The following is a 16,777-nucleotide window of genomic DNA, read 5'->3' on the forward strand; positions in this document are numbered from 1 at the left end:
ACCTCTGGAGATGTGAACACGGCCATTCGATGCACAAGACTTTGCACCAACCCACCTGCGACATTCCTGCCGTCAGCAACAGTGCATGTGGCTTCATGAGTCTGGAGAAGAACTTATGGGCTAGTGTCAGATTTATGGACTTCAGTTGGACTGGGTTGGGATGTTTTCCTGATTCACAATTACTTCTTGATAGAAAGCTTTTTCTTACACCTATATGAATGTCACTGGATTTGTTTCTCTAGTCAACCTGGCCTTACACAATATGGTACCTAGGGAGTGGAATACTAGAGAAACAAATCATGAAGGCGGAGAGAGGATGTTTGCCTGACTTCTGCTTTCTGATAGTCTTTTCTCTTTGACTAGTTGGAGGTCAAATATAGTCCTGTATTTTACTTGTTCTCTTCTGGGAAGGACATGGGAAGTGAAGGTTCTGATGCCCAGAAGTGGTATTTGGTTATTTCTGTCTGAAATTTTGTAAAAATGAATGTGACCGGTGTAAATTTTGAGTTCAGGGGGCAAAAATACCCTTCGAACTTTTCTGAGGCCAAGCTGGTTAGTCAAACTGGGTGACCAGAGGCCTGGTCCTAGCTTGGTGCCACCAGAGGCCTAAGACCATAATGCATGTGAATGGGATAGTTGACATCAGAAAGGATTCAATTGGAATGTTTTCAGAATGTATTTAGTATCTGACTGTATTAGGATTACATCGGTCTTTTCTATCTATTTTTATTGCTATAACGCATACTAGCAATGATTCGTGGAAAATATGAATAGAGCATCTGGCCACTGACACCTGTGGACCTCGTTCACAGGGAGTAGAGTTGCAAACACGAGCAGATTGCCTGGTCTCAAGTTTAAAGAGCTGTGGGAAGCTGAGCCAATGACATGACTTAGCACCGGGGGGGCGAAAGTGGGTGAGTATTTGTGACAGGGACTCTTGGTCAAAAGTCAAGACAGCCCATGGGCACCTGAGTGAGGCCAAGTGAGGTGGCCCACAATGAGTTGACCAAATGAAGGAAAGATTTTTGAGCTTGTGAATTGGTGGGCATCTTCCTGCTGACTTGATGGATGGCCTGTCCTGGTTTGACTTTAACGATGGATGCAGACACGCAGGTGCCAACTAGAATGAGATTCTTCACATCAACGAAAATGCTTGTATCCTCGGAGTACTGGGTTGATAGAAGGGGCAGTGGAGACATTGGACACGCGGAATGTGGAAGACAAAGGCATGAAGAAGGTGGCTTAGCGACATGGATGGCTGGGGGAAATGTTGATAGGATTAAAGAATGATGATGGAGGTGTTCCCCTAATTGCAATGTTAGGCACAGGATATTTTTGTTTTGTTTACTTATAGAATTTAAATGAGGCTGGCACATTTTGAGTAGAGTGCATTTTAGTTTGATACTGTCAGATACAACTATGATTTTGTGATTGTTTTGTTTTAAAATTATCTATGGTTAAAGAGTTGTGGAAAGGCGTTAAGTTCATAAGGGGTGGTCTGTGCTAGTTACCTAAGTTCGTGTCAACTTGAAGATTTATAAAAGGACAGGAGTGGAGTCTAGCTTGTCAATCGGGTCACAGCATGGTGGTACCTCCTTGTGGGCATGGCCTTCTCATCAGGAAGGCCCTGGGAGCCTCTTCCTAACTCTCTGCCTTCATTCCTGCTGCCTGACCCCGATGGCTGCAAGAGCTCCGGTGATGTATACACAGCCATCAGATCCTCACGACTTTGCACCCACTGGCCTGTGACATTCCTGCATTCGCCATTGTTTCATGTGGCTTTGTGAGCCTAAAGAGGAACTTATGGACTAGTGTAGGCCTTAGGAACGTGAGTTTGCCCTGGCTGGGATTTTTTCCTGATATATAATGCTTCTCGATAGAAAGCTCTTTCTTATACCTACATGAGTGTTACTGGGTTTGGTTCTCTAGTCAACCTGGCCTAACATGCTCACTTTCATCTTTTTTTTTTTGGTAGAGCTCCTTAACTTTTCCTATTTATTCTGCTTAGCCTTATATATTATTCACAAAATATATTAATGTAATGTATTTCAGGCTCAAAGAGATATACTTCTTTCAAGGAAACATTGGTAAAACAATATCCTACCTTGCTTTCTCTGTCTAGTGGAAAAAAAGTTTAAGCTGTGCACTCTCCAGGTGTCTATCCAAAATCATCCTTTATAAGGCTCTTTGTGAATTTTAAAATTACTTGACCCAGGAAGGGATTATTTGAAAATGACATATGCTACTCTAGGCAAGGAGAATTCTATGCAATTTATGATAAAGTAATTATACTATCATACAAATGAGATGTGTAATATGACCCATCAATAAAATATATTTATATATATACAACAAAAATTTTATGAGGGTTCTCGCTCTGATTTTTGGATTTCTACATCTTAGAATTCTCTGAGAATTATTTCATAGGTGTGGTACATTTCATTTTCCTTCAAGTAATTTGATTGCATTATAACTTAAGGTATATTCTCAGAGGAGATCTTACTCATTACTGTTCGTAGAGAGTAACTTATGGAATTATTTTCCGTTAAAATTCCCATACGGCATACCTTAATGAATAATATCTGAACGTCTTTTCCATATATATATATTTCAAATTGGTGCTCACTTTGCTTAAATTGGTTAGGCCCAGAATTGTTTTATTTGTAATTTTTGCTTTAATCTGTTTATCAATTTTATTTATTTATTTTACGTTAAAATATTTCCCAGTAGGCTAAAACTTTTAGACGATACTTTCTGATTGGAGCTACAAACCCCACAGTCTGCAGTTTATATCCACGACTCAATCGCAGTGGGAAAGATGGAGAGAGACCTCTGTCCCTCTGAAGGTTTACAGTCTGGGAAAAAGAGGGAAGTCCTGCTCTGTTCTACAAGATCACTATGAGTCTGAATCAACTTGAGGGCTGTGAGTTTGTAGGAGGGATTTATCTATTTATTTATTTATTTATTTATCTATTTATTTATTTATTTATTTATTTATTTATTTATTTATTTATTTATTTGGTTATTTTAACCACAATTCATCCTGTTCCAGCTTTATCCTATTTCTTTTTTTCTATTCCAACAAGTAATTGCAGATCAGATCATTATGAACCATAAAATTTCCATTAGCTGATTTAGCGTATTGCACTGTGAAGCACAGGGTCAGCAGTTCAAACTCACCAACCCTTCATGAAAATAAAATGAGGCTTTCTGCTCCCATGAAGAGTTACAACCGACACCATGTTCAACCTTCATTCTGGTTTCAGTAATTCCTCTCAGTTACCTTGGCCTTGGTCACTCCCTGCGACGGATGAATCCCTCAGGACCAGCGGTGGGAGTGGCGACACCGGGAGGCAAGGGGTGTAGAAAGAGAGAACCGGTCTTGGGGATGTATGGGGAACCTCCTCTCTGGGAGATGGGCAAAGGGAAGGTGGGTGAGGGAAGACGCCGGGCAGTGTAAGGTAAGATAAAATAATTATTTATAAACTATTAAGGGTTCAGGGGAAAGGGGGGTGTGACCAAGCCCGCCTGCTCACGTGACCACGCTCACCTGCGCAAGTGACCTGAAAAAGAGTGCACGTGACTGTGCCCACCCGCGCATGGGACCATGCCCACCTGCGCACGTGACCCGCCAACCAGCACACGTGACCACGCCTGCCAGCGCGCGTGACCACACCCACCTGTGCACGTGACCAAACCCACCCGCGCACATATCCGCCCAAGCACGTGACCAAACTTACCCGCTCACGTGACCAATGGACCACTCCACGTGACCAGGCTCACCCGCACACGTGACCACGCCCACCTGCGCACGTGACCCGCCAACCAGCGCACGTGAACACACCAGAATGCGCACGTAACTGTGGGCACTTGGGCACGTGACCAGGCTGACCCGCGCATGTGACCACGCCCGCCTGCACACGTGACCCGCCAACAAGCGCACGTGACCACGCCCCCCAGCGCGCATGACCACGGGCGCCTGAGCACCTGACCACCCCAAACTGTGCACTCGAGTACGGGCACTTGCGCACGTGACCATGCCCACCCGCGCACGTGACCATGCAAACCTCCGCACGTGACCACGCCCACTTGCTCACGTGACCAAACCCACCCGCGAACGTGACCAAGCGCACCTGTGCACGTGACCGTGCTCACCCGTGCACGTGACCGCCCAAGCACTTGACCAAACTCACCCGCGCACGTGACCCCTAGCACCACTCCACGTGACCAGCGTCCCCAGCGCACGTGACCACGCCCACCTGCGCACGTTAACCGCCAACCAGTGCACGTGACCACGCCCACCTGCGCACGTGACTGCGGGCACTTGCGCATGGGGCCACGCCACCCGTGCACGTGACGAGGCTGGCCCGCGCACATGACCACGCCCGCCTGCTCACCTGACCCGCCAACCAGCGCACGTGACCACGCCCACCTGCGCTTGTGACCACGGGCGCCTGCGCACGTGACTACCCCAAACTGTGCACGTGACTACGGGCACTTGCGCACGTTACCATGCCCACCCGCTTACGGGACCATGCCAACATCCGGACGTGACAACGCCCACCTGCTCCCGTTACCACGCCCGCCTGCGCACGTGACCAAGCCAACCAGTGCACGTGACCACGCCAATGTATTCACATTAATTTCATTATCAGTATGTTCATGCCATTCTATAAAATAATTCTAAAGATTAGCTAGCAATATTATTATTCATATTTTTCTGAACATTGCATGGGAAATTAACTTAGCAAAGCCTAGAAACTTCTAACTTCATAGCTTTTTTTAAAAAACTTACTCTGTCTTCTTTAGATGTCTACATCTTATTAGTGTTTTACTTCCCAGTACGAATACAAATGCACATAATCTCATGTCAACTTGAAGATTTATCAAAGTACAGGGTGCAGTGTAGCCTTCCAATTATGCCTAATGGTATCTCCTTGTGTGCGTGGCCTCCTGCTACGGCGAGTTCTGGGAACCTCCTCCTCTCTCTCTCTGGCTTCGGCTTCCTGTTGCCTGACCCTGGTGACTGCAAGACCTCTGGAGATGTGAACACGGCCATTCGATGCACAAGACTTTGCACCAACCCACCTGCGACATTCCTGCCGTCAGCAACAGTGCATGTGGCTTCATGAGTCTGGAGAAGAACTTATGGGCTAGTGTCAGATTTATGGACTTCAGTTGGACTGGGTTGGGATGTTTTCCTGATTCACAATTACTTCTTGATAGAAAGCTTTTTCTTACACCTATATGAATGTCACTGGATTTGTTTCTCTAGTCAACCTGGCCTTACACAATATGGTACCTAGGGAGTGGAATACTAGAGAAACAAATCATGAAGGCGGAGAGAGGATGTTTGCCTGACTTCTGCTTTCTGATAGTCTTTTCTCTTTGACTAGTTGGAGGTCAAATATAGTCCTGTATTTTACTTGTTCTCTTCTGGGAAGGACATGGGAAGTGAAGGTTCTGATGCCCAGAAGTGGTATTTGGTTATTTCTGTCTGAAATTTTGTAAAAATGAATGTGACCGGTGTAAATTTTGAGTTCAGGGGGCAAAAATACCCTTCGAACTTTTCTGAGGCCAAGCTGGTTAGTCAAACTGGGTGACCAGAGGCCTGGTCCTAGCTTGGTGCCACCAGAGGCCTAAGACCATAATGCATGTGAATGGGATAGTTGACATCAGAAAGGATTCAATTGGAATGTTTTCAGAATGTATTTAGTATCTGACTGTATTAGGATTACATCGGTCTTTTCTATCTATTTTTATTGCTATAACGCATACTAGCAATGATTCGTGGAAAATATGAATAGAGCATCTGGCCACTGACACCTGTGGACCTCGTTCACAGGGAGTAGAGTTGCAAACACGAGCAGATTGCCTGGTCTCAAGTTTAAAGAGCTGTGGGAAGCTGAGCCAATGACATGACTTAGCACCGGGGGGGGGCGAAAGTGGGTGAGTATTTGTGACAGGGACTCTTGGTCAAAAGTCAAGACAGCCCATGGGCACCTGAGTGAGGCCAAGTGAGGTGGCCCACAATGAGTTGACCAAATGAAGGAAAGATTTTTGAGCTTGTGAATTGGTGGGCATCTTCCTGCTGACTTGATGGATGGCCTGTCCTGGTTTGACTTTAACGATGGATGCAGACACGCAGGTGCCAACTAGAATGAGATTCTTCACATCAACGAAAATGCTTGTATCCTCGGAGTACTGGGTTGATAGAAGGGGCAGTGGAGACATTGGACACGCGGAATGTGGAAGACAAAGGCATGAAGAAGGTGGCTTAGCGACATGGATGGCTGGGGGAAATGTTGATAGGATTAAAGAATGATGATGGAGGTGTTCCCCTAATTGCAATGTTAGGCACAGGATATTTTTGTTTTGTTTACTTATAGAATTTAAATGAGGCTGGCACATTTTGAGTAGAGTGCATTTTAGTTTGATACTGTCAGATACAACTATGATTTTGTGATTGTTTTGTTTTAAAATTATCTATGGTTAAAGAGTTGTGGAAAGGCGTTAAGTTCATAAGGGGTGGTCTGTGCTAGTTACCTAAGTTCGTGTCAACTTGAAGATTTATAAAAGGACAGGAGTGGAGTCTAGCTTGTCAATCGGGTCACAGCATGGTGGTACCTCCTTGTGGGCATGGCCTTCTCATCAGGAAGGCCCTGGGAGCCTCTTCCTAACTCTCTGCCTTCATTCCTGCTGCCTGACCCCGATGGCTGCAAGAGCTCCGGTGATGTATACACAGCCATCAGATCCTCACGACTTTGCACCCACTGGCCTGTGACATTCCTGCATTCGCCATTGTTTCATGTGGCTTTGTGAGCCTAAAGAGGAACTTATGGACTAGTGTAGGCCTTAGGAACGTGAGTTTGCCCTGGCTGGGATTTTTTCCTGATATATAATGCTTCTCGATAGAAAGCTCTTTCTTATACCTACATGAGTGTTACTGGGTTTGGTTCTCTAGTCAACCTGGCCTAACATGCTCACTTTCATCTTTTTTTTTTTGGTAGAGCTCCTTAACTTTTCCTATTTATTCTGCTTAGCCTTATATATTATTCCCAAAATATATTAATGTAATGTATTTCAGGCTCAAAGAGATATACTTCTTTCAAGGAAACATTGGTAAAACAATATCCTACCTTGCTTTCTCTGTCTAGTGGGAAAAAAGTTTAAGCTGTGCACTCTCCAGGTGTCTATCCAAAATCATCCTTTATAAGGCTCTTTGTGAATTTTAAAATTACTTGACCCAGGAAGGGATTATTTGAAAATGACATATGCTACTCTAGGCAAGGAGAATTCTATGCAATTTATGATAAAGTAATTATACTATCATACAAATGAGATGTGTAATATGACCCATCAATAAAATATATTTATATATATACAACAAAAATTTTATGAGGGTTCTCGCTCTGATTTTTGGATTTCTACATCTTAGAATTCTCTGAGAATTATTTCATAGGTGTGGTACATTTCATTTTCCTTCAAGTAATTTGATTGCATTATAACTTAAGGTATATTCTCAGAGGAGATCTTACTCATTACTGTTCGTAGAGAGTAACTTATGGAATTATTTTCCGTTAAAATTCCCATACGGCATACCTTAATGAATAATATCTGAACGTCTTTTCCATATATATATATTTCAAATTGGTGCTCACTTTGCTTAAATTGGTTAGGCCCAGAATTGTTTTATTTGTAATTTTTGCTTTAATCTGTTTATCAATTTTATTTATTTATTTTACGTTAAAATATTTCCCAGTAGGCTAAAACTTTTAGACGATACTTTCTGATTGGAGCTACAAACCCCACAGTCTGCAGTTTGTATCCACGACTCAATCGCAGTGGGAAAGATGGAGAGAGACCTCTGTCCCTCTGAAGGTTTACAGTCTGGGAAAAAGAGGGAAGTCCTGCTCTGTTCTACAAGATCACTATGAGTCTGAATCAACTTGAGGGCTGTGAGTTTGTAGGAGGGATTTATCTATTTATTTATTTATTTATTTATCTATCTATTTATTTATTTATTTATTTATTTATTTATTTATTTATTTATTTATTTGGTTATTTTAACCACAATTCATCCTGTTCCAGCTTTATCCTATTTCTTTTTTTCTATTCCAACAAGTAATTGCAGATCAGATCATTATGAACCATAAAATTTCCATTAGCTGATTTAGCGTATTGCACTGTGAAGCACAGGGTCAGCAGTTCAAACTCACCAACCCTTCATGAAAATAAAATGAGGCTTTCTGCTCCCATGAAGAGTTACAACCGACACCATGTTCAACCTTCATTCTGGTTTCAGTAATTCCTCTCAGTTACCTTGGCCTTGGTCACTCCCTGCGACGGATGAATCCCTCAGGACCAGCGGTGGGAGTGGCGACACCGGGAGGCAAGGGGTGTAGAAAGAGAGAACCGGTCTTGGGGATGTATGGGGAACCTCCTCTCTGGGAGATGGGCAAAGGGAAGGTGGGTGAGGGAAGACGCCGGGCAGTGTAAGGTAAGATAAAATAATTATTTATAAACTATTAAGGGTTCAGGGGAAAGGGGGGTGTGACCAAGCCCGCCTGCTCACGTGACCACGCTCACCTGCGCAAGTGACCTGAAAAAGAGTGCACGTGACTGTGCCCACCCGCGCATGGGACCATGCCCACCTGCGCACGTGACCCGCCAACCAGCACACGTGACCACGCCTGCCAGCGCGCGTGACCACACCCACCTGTGCACGTGACCAAACCCACCCGCGCACATATCCGCCCAAGCACGTGACCAAACTTACCCGCTCACGTGACCAATGGACCACTCCACGTGACCAGGCTCACCCGCACACGTGACCACGCCCACCTGCGCACGTGACCCGCCAACCAGCGCACGTGAACACACCAGAATGCGCACGTAACTGTGGGCACTTGCGCACGTGACCAGGCTGACCCGCGCATGTGACCACGCCCGCCTGCACACGTGACCCGCCAACAAGCGCACGTGACCACGCCCCCCAGCGCGCATGACCACGGGCGCCTGAGCACCTGACCACCCCAAACTGTGCACTCGAGTACGGGCACTTGCGCACGTGACCATGCCCACCCGCGCACGTGACCATGCAAACCTCCGCACGTGACCACGCCCACTTGCTCACGTGACCAAACCCACCCGCGAACGTGACCAAGCGCACCTGTGCACGTGACCGTGCTCACCCGTGCACGTGACCGCCCAAGCACTTGACCAAACTCACCCGCGCACGTGACCCCTAGCACCACTCCACGTGACCAGCGTCCCCAGCGCACGTGACCACGCCCACCTGCGCACGTTAACCGCCAACCAGTGCACGTGACCACGCCCACCTGCGCACGTGACTGCGGGCACTTGCGCATGGGGCCACGCCACCCGTGCACGTGACGAGGCTGGCCCGCGCACATGACCACGCCCGCCTGCTCACCTGACCCGCCAACCAGCGCACGTGACCACGCCCACCTGCGCTTGTGACCACGGGCGCCTGCGCACGTGACTACCCCAAACTGTGCACGTGACTACGGGCACTTGCGCACGTTACCATGCCCACCCGCTTACGGGACCATGCCAACATCCGGACGTGACAACGCCCACCTGCTCCCGTGACCACGCCCGCCTGCGCACGTGACCAAGCCAACCAGTGCACGTGACCACGCCAATGTATTCACATTAATTTCATTATCAGTATGTTCATGCCATTCTATAAAATAATTCTAAAGATTAGCTAGCAATATTATTATTCATATTTTTCTGAACATTGCATGGGAAATTAACTTAGCAAAGCCTAGAAACTTCTAACTTCATAGCTTTTTTTAAAAAACTTACTCTGTCTTCTTTAGATGTCTACATCTTATTAGTGTTTTACTTCCCAGTACGAATACAAATGCACATAATCTCATGTCAACTTGAAGATTTATCAAAGTACAGGGTGCAGTGTAGCCTTCCAATTATGCCTAATGGCATCTCCTTGTGTGCGTGGCCTCCTGCTACGGCGAGTTCTGGGAACCTCCTCCTCTCTCTCTCTGGCTTCGGCTTCCTGTTGCCTGACCCTGGTGACTGCAAGACCTCTGGAGATGTGAACACGGCCATTCGATGCACAAGACTTTGCACCAACCCACCTGCGACATTCCTGCCGTCAGCAACAGTGCATGTGGCTTCATGAGTCTGGAGAAGAACTTATGGGCTAGTGTCAGATTTATGGACTTCAGTTGGACTGGGTTGGGATGTTTTCCTGATTCACAATTACTTCTTGATAGAAAGCTTTTTCTTACACCTATATGAATGTCACTGGATTTGTTTCTCTAGTCAACCTGGCCTTACACAATATGGTACCTAGGGAGTGGAATACTAGAGAAACAAATCATGAAGGCGGAGAGAGGATGTTTGCCTGACTTCTGCTTTCTGATAGTCTTTTCTCTTTGACTGGTTGGAGGTCAAATATAGTCCTGTATTTTACTTGTTCTCTTCTGGGAAGGACATGGGAAGTGAAGGTTCTGATGCCCAGAAGTGGTATTTGGTTATTTCTGTCTGAAATTTTGTAAAAATGAATGTGACCGGTGTAAATTTTGAGTTCAGGGGGCAAAAATACCCTTCGAACTTTTCTGAGGCCAAGCTGGTTAGTCAAACTGGGTGACCAGAGGCCTGGTCCTAGCTTGGTGCCACCAGAGGCCTAAGACCATAATGCATGTGAATGGGATAGTTGACATCAGAAAGGATTCAATTGGAATGTTTTCAGAATGTATTTAGTATCTGACTGTATTAGGATTACATCGGTCTTTTCTATCTATTTTTATTGCTATAACGCATACTAGCAATGATTCGTGGAAAATATGAATAGAGCATCTGGCCACTGACACCTGTGGACCTCGTTCACAGGGAGTAGAGTTGCAAACACGAGCAGATTGCCTGGTCTCAAGTTTAAAGAGCTGTGGGAAGCTGAGCCAATGACATGACTTAGCACCGGGGGGGCGAAAGTGGGTGAGTATTTGTGACAGGGACTCTTGGTCAAAAGTCAAGACAGCCCATGGGCACCTGAGTGAGGCCAAGTGAGGTGGCCCACAATGAGTTGACCAAATGAAGGAAAGATTTTTGAGCTTGTGAATTGGTGGGCATCTTCCTGCTGACTTGATGGATGGCCTGTCCTGGTTTGACTTTAACGATGGATGCAGACACGCAGGTGCCAACTAGAATGAGATTCTTCACATCAACGAAAATGCTTGTATCCTCGGAGTACTGGGTTGATAGAAGGGGCAGTGGAGACATTGGACACGCGGAATGTGGAAGACAAAGGCATGAAGAAGGTGGCTTAGCGACATGGATGGCTGGGGGAAATGTTGATAGGATTATAGAATGATGATGGAGGTGTTCCCCTCATTGCAATGTTAGGCACAGGATATTTTTGTTTTGTTTACTTATAGAATTTATATGGTCTACTTATAGTATTTAAATTGTTTTGTTTACTTATAGTATTTAAATGAGGCTGGCACATTTTGAGTAGTGTGCATTTTAGTTTGATACTGTCAGATACAAGTATGATTTTGTGATTGTTTTGTTTTAAAATTATCTATGGTCAAAAGTTGTGGAAAGGCGTTAAGTTCATAAGGGGTGGTCTGTGCTAGTTATATAAGTTTGTGTCAACTTGAAGATTTATAAAAGGACAGGAGTGGAGTCTAGCTTGTCAATCGGGTCACAGCATGGTGGTACCTCCTTGTGGGCATGGCCTTCTCATCAGGAAGGCCCTGGGAGCCTCTTCCTATCTCTCTGCCTTCATTCCTGCTGCCTGACCCCGATAGCTGCAAGAGCTCCGGTGATGTGTACACAGCCATCAGATCCACACGACTTTGCACCCACTGGCCTGTGATATTCCTGCATTCGCCATTGTTTCATGTGGCTTTGTGAGCCTAAAGAGGAACTTATGGACTACTGTAGGCCTTAGGAACTTGAGTTTGTCTTGGCTGGGATGTTTTCCTGATATATAATGCTTCTCGATAGAAAGCTCTTTCTTATACCTACATGAGTGTTACTGGGTTTGGTTCTCTAGTCAACCTGGCCTAACACGCTCACTTTCATCTTTTTTTAATTTTTGGTAGAGCTCCTTAACTTTGCCTATTTATTCTGCTTAGCCTTATATATTATTCCCAAAATATATAAATGTAATGTATTTCAGGCTCCAAGAGATATACTTCTTTCAAGGAAACATTGGTAAAGCTTTATCCCTACCTTGCTTTCTCTGTCTAGTGAAAAAAAAGTTTAAGCTGTGCACTCTCCACGTGTCTATCCAAAATCATTCTTTACAAGGCTCTTTGTGAATTTTAAGATTACTTGACCCAGGAAGGGATTATTTGAAAATGACATATGCTACTCTAGGCAAGGGGAATTCTATGCAATTTATGATAAAGTAATTATACTATCATACAAATGAGATGTGTAATATGACCCATCAATAAAATATATTTATATATATGCAACAAAAATTGTATGAGGGTTCTCGCTCTGATTTTTGGATTTCTCCATCTTAGAATTCTCTGAGAATTATTTCGTAGGTGTCGTACATTTCATTTTCCTTCAAGTCATTTGATTGCATTATGACTTGAGGTATATTCTCAGAGAAGATCTTACTCATTACTGTTCGTAGAGAGTAACTTATGGAATTATTTTCAGTTAAAATTCCCATACGGCATACCTTAATGAATAATATCTGAAGGTCTTTTCCATATATCTATATTTCAAATTGGTGCTCACTTTGCTTAAATTGGTTAGGCCCAGAATTGTTTTATTTGTAATTTTGGCTTTTATCTGTTTATCAATTTTATTTACTTATTTTACGTTAAAATATTTCCCAGTAGGCTAAAACTTTTAGACGATACTTTCTGATTGGAGCTACAAACCCCACAGTCTGCAGTTTGTATCCACCACTCAATCCCAGTGGGAAAGATGGAGAGAGCCCTCTGTCCCTCTGAAGGTTTACAGTCTGGGAAAAAGAGGGAAGTCCTGCTCTGTTCTACGAGATCACTATGAGTCTGAATCAACTTCAGGGCCGTGAGTTTGTAGGAGGGATTTATTTATTTATTTATTTGCTTTGGTTATTTTAACCACAATTCATCCTGTTCCAGCTTTATCCTATTTCTTTTTTTCTATTCCAACAAGTAATTGCAGATCAGATCATTATGTACCATAAAATTTTCATTAGCTGATTTAGCTTATTGCACTGTGAAGCACAGGGTCAGCAGTTCAAACTCACCAACCCTTCATGAAAGAAAAATGAGGCTTTCAGCTCCCATTAAGAGTTACAACCTATACTATGTTCAACCTTCATTGTGGTTTCAGTAATTCCTCTCAGTTACCTTGGCCTTGGTCACTCCCTGCGACAGATGAATCCCTCAGGACCAGCGGTGGGAGTGGCGACACCGGGAGGCAAGGGGGTGTAGAAAGAGAGAGTAGGTCTTGGAGATGTATGGGGAACCTCCTCTCTGGGAGATGGGCAATGGGAACGTGGGTGAGGGGAGGCGCCGGGCAGTGTAAGGCAAGATAAAATAATTATTTATAAACTATTAAGGGTTCAGGGGAAAGGGATGCGTGACCAAGCCCGCCTGCTCAAGTGACCACGCTCACCTGCGCACGTGACCTGAAAAAGAGCGCACGTGACTGTGCCCACCCGCGCATGGGACCATGCCCACCTGCGCACGTGACCCGCCAACCAGCACACGTGACCACGCATGCCAGCGCGCGTGAGCACGCCCACCTGTGCACGTGACCAAACCCACCCGCGCACATGACCGCCCAAGCACGTGACCAAACTTACCCGCGCACGTGACCAATGGACCACTCCACGTGACCAGGCTCACCCGCACACGTGACCACGCCCACCTGCGCACATGACCCGCCAACCAGTGCACGTGAACACGCCAGAATGCGCACGTGACTGTGGGCACTTGCGCACGCGACCACGCCCACCCGCGCATGTGACCACGCCCGCCTGCACACGTGACCCGCCAACAAGCGCACGTGACCACGCCCCCCAGCGCGCGTGACCACTGGCGCCTGAGCACCTGACCACCCCAAACTGTGCACTTGAGTACGGGCACTTGTGCACGTGACCATGCCCACCCGCGCACGTGACCATGCAAACCTCGGCACGTGACCACGCCCACTTGCTCACGTGACCAAACCCACCCGCGAACGTGACCACGCGCACCTGTGCACGTGACCCGCCAACCAGCGCACGTGAACACACCAGAATGCGCACGTAACTGTGGGCACTTGCGCACGTGACCAGGCTGACACCCGCATGTGACCACGCCCGCCTGGACACGTGACCCGCCAACAAGCGCGCATGACCACGGGCGCCTGAGCACCTGACCACCCCAAACTGTGCACTCGAGTACGGGCACTTGCGCATGTGACCGTGCCCACCCGCGCACGTGACCATGCAAACCTCCGCACGTGACCACGCCCACTTGCTCACGTGACCAAACCCACCCGCGAACGTGACCAAGCGCACCTGTGCACGTGACCGTGCTCACCCGTGCACGTGACCGCCCAAGCTCTTGACAAAACTCACCCGCGCACGTGACCCTTCGCACCACTCCACGTGACCAGCTTCACCAGCGCACGTGACCACGCCCACCTGCGCACGTTAACCGCCAACCAGTGCACGTGACCACGCCCACCTGCGCACGTGACTGCGGGCACTTGCGCATGGGCCCACGCCACCCGTGCACGTGACGAGGCTGGCCCGCGCACATGACCAATCCCGCCTGCTCACCTGACCCGCCAACCAGTGCATGTGACCACGCCCACCTGCGCTTGTGACCACGGGCGCCTGCGCACGTGACTACCCCAAACTGTGCACGTGACTACGGGCACTTGCGCACGTTACCATGCCCACCCGCTTACGGGACCATGCCAACATCCGGACGTGACAACGCCCACCTGCTCCCGTGACCACACCCACCTGCGCACGTGACCACACCTACCGGTGCGCGTGACCATGCCTACCTACACACGTGACCACGCCAACCTCCGCCCGACCACGCCCGCCTGCGCACGTGACCAAGCCAACCAGTGCACGTGACCACGCCAATGTATTCACATTAATTTCATTATCAGTATGTTCATGCCATTCTATAAAATAATTCTAAAGATTAGCTAGCAATATTATTATTCATATTTTTCTGAACATTGCATGGGAAATTAACTTAGCAAAGCCTAGAAACTTCTAACTTCATAGCTTTTTTAAAAAAACTTACTCTGTCTTCTTTAGATGTCTACATCTTATTAGTATCTCACTTCCCAGTACGAATACAAATGCACATAATCTCATGTCAACTTGAAGATTTATCAAAGTACAGGGTGCAGTGTAGCCTTCCAATTATGCCTAATGGTATCTCCTTGTGTGCGTGGCCTCCTGCTACGGCGAGTTCTGGGAACCTCCTCCTCTCTCTCTCTGGCTTCGGCTTCCTGTTGCCTGACCCTGGTGACTGCAAGACCTCTGGAGATGTGAACACGGCCATTCGATGCACAAGACTTTGCACCAACCCACCTGCGACATTCCTGCCGTCAGCAACAGTGCATGTGGCTTCATGAGTCTGGAGAAGAACTTATGGGCTAGTGTCAGATTTATGGACTTCAGTTGGACTGGGTTGGGATGTTTTCCTGATTCACAATTACTTCTTGATAGAAAGCTTTTTCTTACACCTATATGAATGTCACTGGATTTGTTTCTCTAGTCAACCTGGCCTTACACAATATGGTACCTAGGGAGTGGAATACTAGAGAAACAAATCATGAAGGCGGAGAGAGGATGTTTGCCTGACTTCTGCTTTCTGATAGTCTTTTCTCTTTGACTAGTTGGAGGTCAAATATAGTCCTGTATTTTACTTGTTCTCTTCTGGGAAGGACATGGGAAGTGAAGGTTCTGATGCCCAGAAGTGGTATTTGGTTATTTCTGTCTGAAATTTTGTAAAAATGAATGTGACCGGTGTAAATTTTGAGTTCAGGGGGCAAAAATACCCTTCGAACTTTTCTGAGGCCAAGCTGGTTAGTCAAACTGGGTGACCAGAGGCCTAAGACCATAATGCATGTGAATGGGATAGTTGACATCAGAAAGGATTCAATTGGAATGTTTTCAGAATGTGTTTAGTATCTGACTGTATTAGGATTACATCGGTCTTTTCTATCTATTTTTATTGCTATAACGCATACTAGCAATGATTCGTGGAAAATATGAATAGAGCATCTGGCCACAACACCTTGGACCTCGTTCACAGGGAGTAGAGTTGCAAACACGAGCAGATTGCCTGGTCTCAAGTTTAAAGAGCTGTGGGAAGCTGAGCCTATGACATGACTTAGCACCGGGGGGGGGGGGGGGGGGGGGGGGGGCGAAAGTGGGTGAGTATTTGTGACAGGGACTCTTGGTCAAAAGTCAAGACAGCCCATGGGCACCTGAGTGAGGCCAAGTGAGGTGGCCCACAATGAGTTGACCCAATGAAGGAAAGATTTTTGAGCTTGTGAATTGGTGGGCATCTTGCTGCTAACTTGATGGATGGCCTGTCCTGGTTTGACTTTAACGATGGATGCAGACACGCAGGTGCCAACTAGAATGAGATTCTTCACATCAACGAAAATGCTTGTATCCTCGGAGTACTGGGTTGATAGAAGGGGCAGTGGAGACATTGGACACGCGGAATGTGGAAGACAAAGGCATGAAGAAGGTGGCTTAGCGACATGGATGGCTGGGGGAAATGTTGATAGGATTATAGAATGATGA

Source organism: Tenrec ecaudatus, chromosome 13, assembly GCF_050624435.1.
Source record: "Tenrec ecaudatus isolate mTenEca1 chromosome 13, mTenEca1.hap1, whole genome shotgun sequence".
NCBI classification, from domain to species: Eukaryota; Metazoa; Chordata; class Mammalia; order Afrosoricida; family Tenrecidae; genus Tenrec; species Tenrec ecaudatus.